We start from the raw sequence: 11435 nt of genomic DNA, 5'->3' as shown, positions 1-11435 counted from the left end.
GTGCATCATTTGAAAATGGCTTAATATTTTCCTTTTTAGGCCTATTTTTAATTCTTTATAATGAACTATGAGGAAGAAAATTTTAAAACACCAAAATGTTGGGGCACCAAGAGAAAGAACCAGTCAGAGTATTTGTTTTTCCCTTTATTTTCTAATTATCTTAACCAACGCTTTTCTCCTCAAAAAGTTAAAAATGGAACTATCTTATGACCTCAAAAAGTTAAAAATGGAACTATCTTATAACTATTTCTACTCCTAGGTATGTACCCCAAGAGAAATGAAAATGTGTCCACACAGACACTTGTACACAAATGTTTATAAGAACATTACTCATAATAGCCTAAAGTTGGAAACAAAAAAATGTCCATCAACAAATGCATGGATAAACAAACTGTGGTATATACATACAGTGGAATATAATTTAGCCACTAAAAAGAATGAAGTACTGATACATCCTACGACTTGGATGAACCCAAAAACATTGCACTAAAAGTGAAAGAAGCCAGACACAAAAGGTCACATATTGAATGATTCCTTTTGTATGACATATCCAGAATAGGCAAATCCTATAATAAAAACAAAAAGCAGATTAGTGGTTAACTGGGAATGAGGGGAGGGGACAATGAAGAGTGAGTATTTAATGGTATGGATGCTTTGGGGAGTGATAAAAAGTTTTGTAACTCCAAGGAAGTGGTTGTACAACATTGCAGACATACTAAGTACCACTAAATTGTGTACTTTATAATGGCTAACTGCATGTTATATTAATTTCACCTCAATAAGAAATAAAATCACCCTCTGCTAGTAAGATGGATTAATTTTTGCAAACTGGTAAGCAGTTCTGATTTTCTTACATTTTTGTTTGTTTGTTTAATTGAGATGGAGTCTCACTCTGTCACCCAGGCTGGAGTGCGGTGGCATGATCTTGGCTCACTGCAACCTCTGCCTCCTAGGTTCAAGCAATTCTCGCACCTCAGTCTCCCGAGTAGCTGGGATTACAGGCACGTGCCACCACACCCGGATAACTTTTTTATTTTTAGTAGATGGGGTTTTGCCATGTTGGCCAGGCTGGTCTCGAACTCCTGACTTCAGGTGATCCGCCTACCTCAGCCTCCCAAAGTGCTGGGATTACAGGTTTGAGCCACCACATCCAGCCAGATCTTATTATCTTGACAGTGAAAGAGGATCTTTTCCTGCAATTTACAGCCAAACCTATGGGTATAACCAAGTGTCTGCTTCCAAGGGGGAAAGCGTTCTAACTCTTTACTACTTATCTGGGGGCAAAATTTATGGGCTGTGGCAACAGTCAGTTGGAATTCTAGTATCTGAGTTATGCTGAGGGGCAGGCCTAATGGTTAGGCTCTTCTTTTTTAACAGCAACGTTAAATAACAGTAAGAATAATTCCTGGATAGAGACAGAGTTCACTTAGATATTTGGCAAAATTTGCCATGTTCTTATCTCATCTCATGATATACATGATTTCTCTTCTAGAAGGAACTACATATCTTATTGCTGTGATATATCATGGCTCGTTTTTCCAGGCTCAGTTGATCTTAATTTTTCCCAAATGACTTTAGACATATAGTCACTGCTCTTCTGTCCCAAGCACTGCTCTTGCCTGTCACAGACACCTCCAAATAAATACTGCCTGGACTTTTGAGGGGTGGAAGTTGGAGATATTTGCAAGGGCTTCTTGGTATATTAGTTCACTTTTGCTACATCCTAAACTACCCTAAAACTCAGAGGCTTAAAATAACAATGTTCTTCAACTCACAATTCTGCAGGTCAGCAATTTGGGCTAGGCTCAACCTGGCAGTTTTTCTATGGTCTTGTTTGTGCATTTGCAGTCAGCTGCAAGATATGCAGTCAGTTGGCAGTTGGCTGATCCACTAGGCAGGCAGGGGTTAGAGGAATCCCAAGTAGCCTCACTTGGATGTTTGGCAGGTGGCCAGCTGTCAGCTGGGGCACTTGGTCCTTCTCCATGTGGTTTCATCTTCCACCAGGCTAGCCCAAGCTTGTTCACTTGGTGGCAGTGTCCAAAATTCACACAGTGTCACTTCTATCACATTCTTTCAGTCAAAGAGAGCCACAAGGCCAACCCAGATTCAAAGGGGTGGGAACACATCTCCCAACTCTCTTGTTTGGAGATGCATTGTGAGCATTTTTGCAATCTACTACAACTGAACTCACTATTCTTGCTATAGTAACCCACTACTTCCCACACCAGTTGCTCCTGAATGCCATCCTGACTTTGACAGCCTCCAGGCATAAAGCCCACTTGGTCACTGATTCTTTGTGATCATGCTCTTCTTTCCCTCAGCTGGTTTGGGTTACCAGTTTCTTCTTTCCTCTGATTCTACATGGATTTAGTCTCAAAAAATCCCCATAGTTTCTGATCTATTGATAATTTACTTATGTTTTTTAGCATGGCCATGTATTCATGTAGAGCTAGTGTAACCATATGATTTATCATTCAAACTCTGATTTCTAAGAATGAAATGGGACACTATAAATAATCATGCTAGGACACCAAGCATAAACTGAGATGTCTCTGCTTAAAGCCCAGTGGTTATAAGCACAGGTTCTTGGACCCATATTGCTGCGGTTGGAATCTCAGCTCTGCCAATTATTTGCCAGTTACTTAAACTCTTGGTGACAGTTTTCTCATCTATTAAATGTAGATAATAATAGTACTCACTTTAGAGGTATTTTGTGAGGTTTAAATGAGATAACTTATATAAAATACGCATTATTTTTACATCATTTCTAAGCTCCCAAGTGGATGTGTGAATTACCTTCATTTAATATTCTATTATATTCATGTATCATAAGATAAAGTTATTTCATAATCTTTGTATAATCAGTTTTAATGACTATATACAGCTTCATTAAAGATTCTATAATTTACCTGAAAACTCTTCTGTTAAGTATTTAGATCATTTACACTTTTCCCTTATTATAAATTATGTTAAAATTTCATTGTGGATAAATACTTTGGCAATAAATTATTTTCTTATGTTAATTCTAGAAAAAAGAATATTATATTAAAGAATATAAATATTTTAAGGATCTTGTTACATATTGCCAAATTGCTTTCTCAAAGGATTACATTAATGCTTTCAAACAATAATCAGGAAGTTCTAACTTTAATACAACCTCATCAGCATTGAGTATCACACAACTTAATCTGCTGTACTCATTTAAAACACAATTTTAACAAACTTATTTTCTGGTTTCCCAGCCCTCACAAATTAAAAGCAAAAAATTCAAAGCAGTAAAAACTAATATTGGAAAAGGTATTTAGGCAGATTTTCTGATCACTTGGTGGTGAAAAGAAAGAAATAAATATAAGAAATAAAATCCTAGACATCTTAGATCATTTAATGGCTAAACACATCTTCAGTCTTTAAAGTCCATGACATCATTGTTTGTTGCAGTATATAACAGTTAATGTTCATTGTAATAATACTAAATGATCCATCAAGAGAAATCCAGATGACAGTAAACAAATTTTTGACAGAGCAGGAGCATCACCATCTTGGACAAGCCCCTCATTCTAAAGTTCACCTTAATAAAAAAAACACCTAAATCCAAAGGGTATCAGCCTAATGGCTAAGGTCAGCATAAACCACAATAACCACAAATAACATCTCCAACCAGAAACATTCCAAACTCCTCCCCAATCAGAGACATGCTAGCCCCAAGATAACCCCCCTGCAGCCGGGAAGATGCCAGCCCCGAGATAACCCCGCTCCAAGCCAGAAAGATGTCTGCCCCAAGATAAACCCTGCCATAAAACTTATCCCTCACACAGAAACATTCCAAGCTTCTAATAAGCCCCCTCACCCTAAAACCAATGTATACTCTTAGTCTGTAAAAGTGCTCCTAACCAAAGTCAGCCAGAAGCCCCTCTCAGGTTTTATCTAAAGTAAACCTGTGTTTACTGTCAAACCACATTTCATGTCTCTTTCCTGTTTCTTTAACTCTTACAATTTTGTTTTAGGGAGATTTCCATTAACAAGTAAAAATAAAATTTATGCTGAAAGAGGCCATCTCTGGCTGGCTGTATTTTCTTTTCAGACCTTGAATTGATGTGAAGAGTCATAAGGGTTTGCTAAAGGAGGAGTGAGAAAGTGGGGAGGGTGTGAGCTCCATAATCAGGAATAAAAACAGGGGGTACAAGACCAGGGCAGAAAGGCTTTTTAAAATCCCAGAACTTCTGACACATCTTCATATTGGTTATCATTCATTATCTCCTTCCTATTTTCCTTGGAAGCAGAAGGGCCTGTCTACATATATTTTTGTCTTCCCAAGCAGCAAGGAAGTGGGAAGTTCAGAAAGCTATTTCCCCTCCACACTTTTTCAGGCATATTAAGAGTAAGAGAACCCCCAAGGGTATAGTGGCTAGCTAAGTAATCAAAGAGAAAAAAGTAAGCCCTATTTCCTTAGCTCTGCAGCAAAGAAAGAACTTTGACATCAATCTTCATATGAAGAAAAGGTCATTAAGCTCAGTAGATTAAAAATCTGAAATGATTTTCTAACTGTATCAAGCATCAAAATCACCTGGAGGGCTTGATAAAACACAGATTGTTAATCCCTACTTCAAGAGTCTATGATTTAGTGAGTCTGAACAGAGCCTGTGAACCAAAAAGTGGCTGAGGCAGATCTCGATCGAGTTAGAGGTTTGTTTTGCCAAGGTTGAGGATGTGGCCAGGGTAAAAGAAACACAAGTTACAGTAGAATCTGTGGCCTGTACTTTTTCCAAAGAGGGTTTTGAGGACTTCCATATTTAAAGAGGAAAGAGCAGGTAGAAGAGGAAGGAGAAAAAAAAAGAGGCTGGGTGTAGGCAGTAACATGTTTAGATTCTTGTGAGGCTTCTATTAGCACTTATTACTACTCACCGAATCCACATTTTACATGTGAAAAGAGAGTGATAGGGTTAAAGTTAATTACGCATTCTTCTCATGGTGGGTATATCTACATTTTACACAAGATAAAGTAAGCATAGAGTAGAGGAAGAACTCAATTATGCATTTGTTTCAGGTGGGTGGAGGAATTTCTAGTCTTATGTTTGGCCCCTACCTGTGAAAATAAGCTGTTAATTTGCATTGTCAGGGTAAGATTCAACAGCACTCTATTTTAGGGCAAGTTTATAGGACGGATATGTATTCTGAAAGATTTGGGGTCCACGAGGAATTTCCTTGTGAGCAATTTGTGAGGGAGGCCCCCTGGGAAGATATGTGACCTTCTATTTTGCAGCTATTTGGTTGGGAACAAAAAGGAAGGCAGTTTGATTGCTTTTGTGTGACTCAGTTCCCAAGCTTCACTTTCCCTTTGGCATAGTGAGTTCGGGGTCCTGAGATTTTTATTTTCCATTCACAGCTCTGAGAATTTGCATTTCTAATAAGTTGCTAGGTGATGCAGATAATGTGGGTCCAGGGACCAGATTTGGGGAACCACTGCAGGTATGGTTCCCAGTCCCGACTAATGGTCAGAATCACCTGTGATGTTAAAAACAAAACAAAACAAAAAAAGAAAAACAAACACACAAAGAAAAAAAACCAGATTCCCAAGAGCCTCATGCCAGAAGCCACCAATCTGAATCTTCAGAAGTGGAGCCACCGGGAACCTGTTTATTTGATAAAGCTCCCCATTAGACCCTGGTGTTCAGCAGATGTAGAATTCCACAGCCCCAGAGTACTCAGGATTATGCTAAACATTTAGTCAGTGTCTAAGAAAGCCTTGATTGATGGGCTGATTTAGATCCGGAGGCACTTTCAGCAGTAAAATGTGAATCCTTTTGTATGCTAATTTTTTATTTAATTTGTGATGATGATATTCTTTGGAGAAGATCTGTACTGGTCTCTTAGCTACATAAAAATGAGCACTTTTGTAAAGGAAGTTCTCACAATTCTAATAGACAAATTAAAAAACTCTAGCACAACCATGTAAATCATCAGAATATTTCCACAGCAATAGCACAAAAACTTAAAAAAAATAAGGAGTCCCACTTTGGGAGGCCAAGGCGGGTGGATCATGAGGTCAGGAGATGGAGAACATCCTGGCTAACACGGTGAAACCCCATCTCTATTAAAAATACAACAAAATTAGCCAGGCGTGGTGGTGGGTGCCTGTAGTCTCAGCTACTCGGAGGCTGAGGCAGGAGAATGGCGTGAACCTGGGAGGTGGAGCTTGCAGTGAGCTGAGATCGCGCCACTGCACTACAGCATGGGCGACAGAGCGAGACTCCATCTCAAAAAATAATAATAATAATAATAAAAAATAAGAAGTCCAAATGGAATTATCCTGAGATTCTGTCAGATTTATCCTTTAGAAATTAATAGTTGCCTTTTATCAGAATTTCCTGGCAATGTAACTAGATTGGTGGCTCACATGCTTATCAAAATTTAGTAGGTTAGATGTTCCACGTAACATTACTTTCTTTCCTGACATTCTTCATAGGCTGGTTTTTACAACATATTTCTCCTGGTAACTGTCTATTTAGCAGAGATTAAAAGCAGAACAATGTTCTTATTTTTTTAAGTATTTTATTTCATTAAAAGGAGGGTTGTCACTTCAATAATCTCTGACTAAATTAGGAGTTGGATAATATGGGTCTAAACTGTGTAATTTCATCTTTTCTTCATTTCCGTAATGGTTCTAGGTCACATTTCTTACTAACAAACTTCTAAATTTTGTGCAACCTACTTAACTGAAATGAACCATTAAGCTTTGGCTTGTTACACCTTTGCACAAATGAAGAAATGGCTTGTGAGCTTAACTCTAAATTGTGGTTCATTTAGAGAAGTGGTTACTGTATAATTTGTAGATTGGGTACTGAACTCAGTATTTTTGAAATTAGATAATAGAGAGCTAATAGTGACCCAAATGGAAAAACACACCCTATGTTCAAATAGAATTCATCATTCTCCATGTGATGACAAAGAGCACAAAAGCAATGTGAAAATTAACTTAATTGGAAATATTGTAAAATTATTTTCAATATCATACGTTAAATTAAGGCATTGCTTTGATTGCTAAGTAGATAATAGAAAAAGCTGAAGTGGTAAGCCTTGTTAGAATTTGTGCAAATGCTTTACAAATTGCTGATTTTCTAGTACCATCACAACATTTAATAGTGGTACATTTAATAGAAAGACAGTTCAAGTTGAAATAGATGACAGTTAAGTAGATGTTTTGAACAAGTTGTTCAATAACTTCTCAAACTAAATTTCATCTTCTGTATCCAGAGAGCTAAAAATATATTCCCTAGGATCTAGTACTTTCCTTACACATAGTTGGTAGTCAGTAAACACTTGTCAAAAGTAAGGGAACAGATGAATACTACAAGATAATGTAGTGGAATCTAAGCTGGTACTGCTCACTGCAGGACAGCCAATAAGTCACGAGACAAGGTGTTGGGGCAAGAGGGCAGTAACTCAGTTTATTTGCTCAGAGAGCCAGCAAACCGGGAAGATGGTGGACTAATGTCCTAAAGAACTGTCTTAAGGCAATGTGCATTTCCGGTCCCTTTATTGTTAAGGGAAGGGGGTAGAAGGAGATTGAGGTCAAGAGGTGACTGATGGTTACAGGCATCTGGGCAGCAGAGAGGGTCTGAGAGGGAGTTGGAAATCTTCTTTGTCCTTGGTCAGGTCACAGTGCTCCTATAAATCTTTAATTATATATTTCTTATTATTATTTTATTTTTTCATATACCGAGTGAAAGCTAGGATCCCATAAATCTTTAAAATAACATTGTTACTTGTGTGTACCACTCCTTATCTCCTTGAAGGTTAGTTTTGAGAAGGAACTAGCATCCTATTATCCTTGCTTTAAAGTTAAACTACAAACTAAATTCCTTCCATCATATCATTATCTTGGCCTCCACGCAGAGATAAGCAAAATTAGTTAATCTAAAAGGTACCACCTGGAGGGGGAAGGAGGGTGTTAGGAGCAAAATGGAGTTTGTTGAGCTAGGCCTCCTTTTCACTGTTACAAAGATGCTAGGAGAAAAGTTATCTCCTTGGCACTGGAGAGAAGTCTGGGTGCAAAAGAGAAACAAATTGAAAATCAGTTGTGATTCTTCTAGGATTCGTTAATTGCATCCTTCAGATCTCTTTTGCCAGTCCAATCCTCTCCCAAGAAGTCCAGATTCCAGCTCTTACTGGACGCCTCCATTTCAAATAATGCAGCAAACAGGTTAAGAATACAGATGCTGAACCAAGACAGCTTAGGTTCAAATCTCCATACCCCACTGACTTTAGCTGTTTGACCTCAGGCAAGTTACTTTACTTCTTGATATCTCATTTGTGAAATTGAGACAATAATAGCATATCTATCTTAAGTTGTGCTGGAAGGATTATGTGACTTAAGACATGTAAAGCATTTGGGATAGTGCCCACATACCTGTGATAGACAGCTTCAGACACAGCTCCCAACGGTCTCCACCTCTTGGTGATCAGCCCTTGTATAATTCCTTCCCCTAGAGTGTGGGCTGAGCCTAATGACTTGCTTCTAATACATGGAATTTGGCAAAAGTGAGAGTGTGACAGTTAATTTTTTAATGTCAACTTCATGAGGCTGAGGGATGCCCACATAGTGGGTATAACATTATTTCTTGGTGTATCTTTGAGGATGTTTCCGTAAGAGATTGGCATTTGAATCAGTAGACTGAGTAAAGAAGATTGCACTCACCAATGTAAGTGGGCATCATCCAATCCACTGAGGACCCAGATAGAACAAAAAGATAGTGAAAGGACAAACTGGCCAGGTGCTGTGGTTCACACCTGTAATCCCAGCACTTTGGGAGGCTGAGGTGGCCAAATCACTTGAGGTCAGGAGTTCAAGACCAGCCTGACTAACATGACGAAATCCTGTCTCTACTAAAAATACAAAAATTAGCCAGGCCTGGTGGCGGGTGCCTGTAGTCCCAGCTACTCAGGAGGCTGAGGCAGGAGAATCGCTTGAACCCGGGAGGTGGAGGCTGCAGTGAACTGAGATTGCACCACTGCACTCCAGCCTGGGTGACAAAGCGAGACTCCCTCTAAAAAAAAGGACAAATTTACTCTCTGTTTCAGCAAGGACATCCATTTTCTCCTGCCCTTGAACATCTTTGCTTCTGGTTCTCAGGTCTTCAAGTTTAGGGTGGAACTACACTACTGGCTTTCCTGGCCCTCCAGCTTGCAGACAGCCTCCATATCACATGAGCTAATCCCTCATAATACATCTTTATACAGATATAGATATAGATATAGATATAGATATAGGTATAGGTATAGATATAGATATATAGATATAGATACACACACACACACACACACATACATATATATACCATTGGTTCAGTTTCTCTGGAGGACCCCAACTAACACAGATTTAATGTGGCTTCTGTGATTAGGTTACTAAAGACTGTGACTTCCATCTTGCTAGCACTGTGTCTTGCCTTCTCTGATGAAGTCAGCTGCCATGTTGTGAGCTGCTCTATGGAGAGGTCCATGTGGCAAGGAACTGAGGGAGACCTCTGGCTGACAGTTTGTGAGTAAATGAAACCTTAGTCCAACAACCTGCAAGAAAGTGAATTCTGCTGGCAACCACCCAAGGCACCTAGGAAGACAATCCTTCCCAGTTGAGTCCTAGAACCTAGAGCCTTGCAAGAGACCCAGAGCTAGAGGACCCAGCTCATCCACAACTAGATTTCTAAGCTCCAGAAACAATGAGGTAATAAATGCTGCTTTATGCCACTAAGTTTCAGGATAATTTGTTATACAATACTTAAGCATTCTATAAATGTAAGCTACTAACAGACATCTCAAATTCCACATCTTCTCCCCCACTATTCACACGTCAGTAAAGAGAAAACCACCATCCATCCAAGTTGATGAAACCAAAAGCCTAAAAAATCATTTTTAATTATCTTTTTCTCAATGCCTTCTCCCCTAAATTGACCAAATTCATGAATATCTAAGAGTGCTTCAACTATAGAAAGTTCAAAAGCTCTTAAGCCAAAAATAAACTTGGGTTATTTTAAGACAAAAGAGAGAGATGTTATAGAACTGAACTTCGATCTGCTCACCTGGCTCAGTAAAGCCAATCACTGACACTGGGATAGCAGTGAGAGAAAGTGAGGCGCTGATTGCAGGGTGCCAAGCAAGCAGAATCAGGGCAGCTCAAGCTTAAGACCTGAACTCCCGGATGGCTTGCAGGCTGGGATTTTTAAAGGCAGGAGTAGATGTAACCTCCATGTATTGTTTTATGATTTTGCCTGTAGCACAGGCAAAAGCTACAGGCAAAATTGTAAATCAATGCATGGAGGTACATGTTGGCTTAGGCCTAAAAGGGCGGCATATCGTGAAGCAGGCTTAGGTTCAAATCTCCTATGTCATAGGTAGATTCAAAGATTTTCTCATTTGCAATTGGTTTAGGAAGAAAAGCTTTAAAAAAAAAAAAAACTGGGATCGGCAGAAAAATGTCAAGCAGAATGATATGGTTTGGCTCTGTGTCCCCAGAGCCCCCAGGGGACTGTGACATTCTCTAAGCCCCTCTGGAAAAGTTTTAGGACAAAGAATGTGGTCAGAGTTCAGTTTTCAATTCCCGCTTATCTGAGGTCTACAGGCCAGCAGATCCATTCAGTGAGGGCCCTCAGTAGGGTCCAAGTCTCTGAAAGACAATTCAGGGACATATGTTAAGATGTTATCTTTAGTTTCCATAAGGAAAGCAAACATCTCTGGAACTCTAACTTCCTTGGCTATTGCTTTAGACTACTATTACCTTTTTGTCTGACAAATTTCTTGTTTACTTCTGGGGCTAGCTAGGTTCCTGGAATTTCCCTTTAAGGAACTCCAGACTTTTCTTTATTTCCATGCTTGGGGTTTTCAGGCCTCTAGAAAGGGGGTTCCTGCTCCATTGCACCCCAATGCCCTCAGTAATCTGGCCCCTTGTTTTCCTCTCTAATTCTGTTTTTATATCATTCTCCCTCTTACTAGCAGTTCTAGCCACATGGGTTTTTAGCTGTCCAGTCATTTTTGTTTGGCACCCTACAAATAAATGCTTTTCCTTCTATTGCTGCAAAACTTCAGTGTAGATATCTGGTTTTACTGTACCGGGAGAGCAGACCCAAGTTTGGTTCTATAATAGTAATGTAATTTTCATCTATTATAAGTCAAAAGATATTATTATATCTATTTGTAAGTCAAAAGATATTCATTTGTTTAGGGAAGAAATAGTGGACATCTTCCTCATAATTTAATTCCAATATAGAATTTACATTAACCTAATATTTTTAATAATATTAAAAATTCATTAAGAATCTTCTTCAGATACTAAGGCACATCTTATTCTGTCCAACAAATTCCTCTGCAACAGTCATCCCTGATTTCTTCACTTTGAACTGCCAACCACCCATTCTTTAAAAATAGTAGGATAAGAATACTATTTA

The sequence above is a fragment of the Nomascus leucogenys genome, chromosome 23 (genome assembly GCF_006542625.1).
Source record: "Nomascus leucogenys isolate Asia chromosome 23, Asia_NLE_v1, whole genome shotgun sequence".
Classification (NCBI taxonomy): Eukaryota; Metazoa; Chordata; class Mammalia; order Primates; family Hylobatidae; genus Nomascus; species Nomascus leucogenys.
This window is presented reverse-complemented; position numbering follows the sequence as displayed.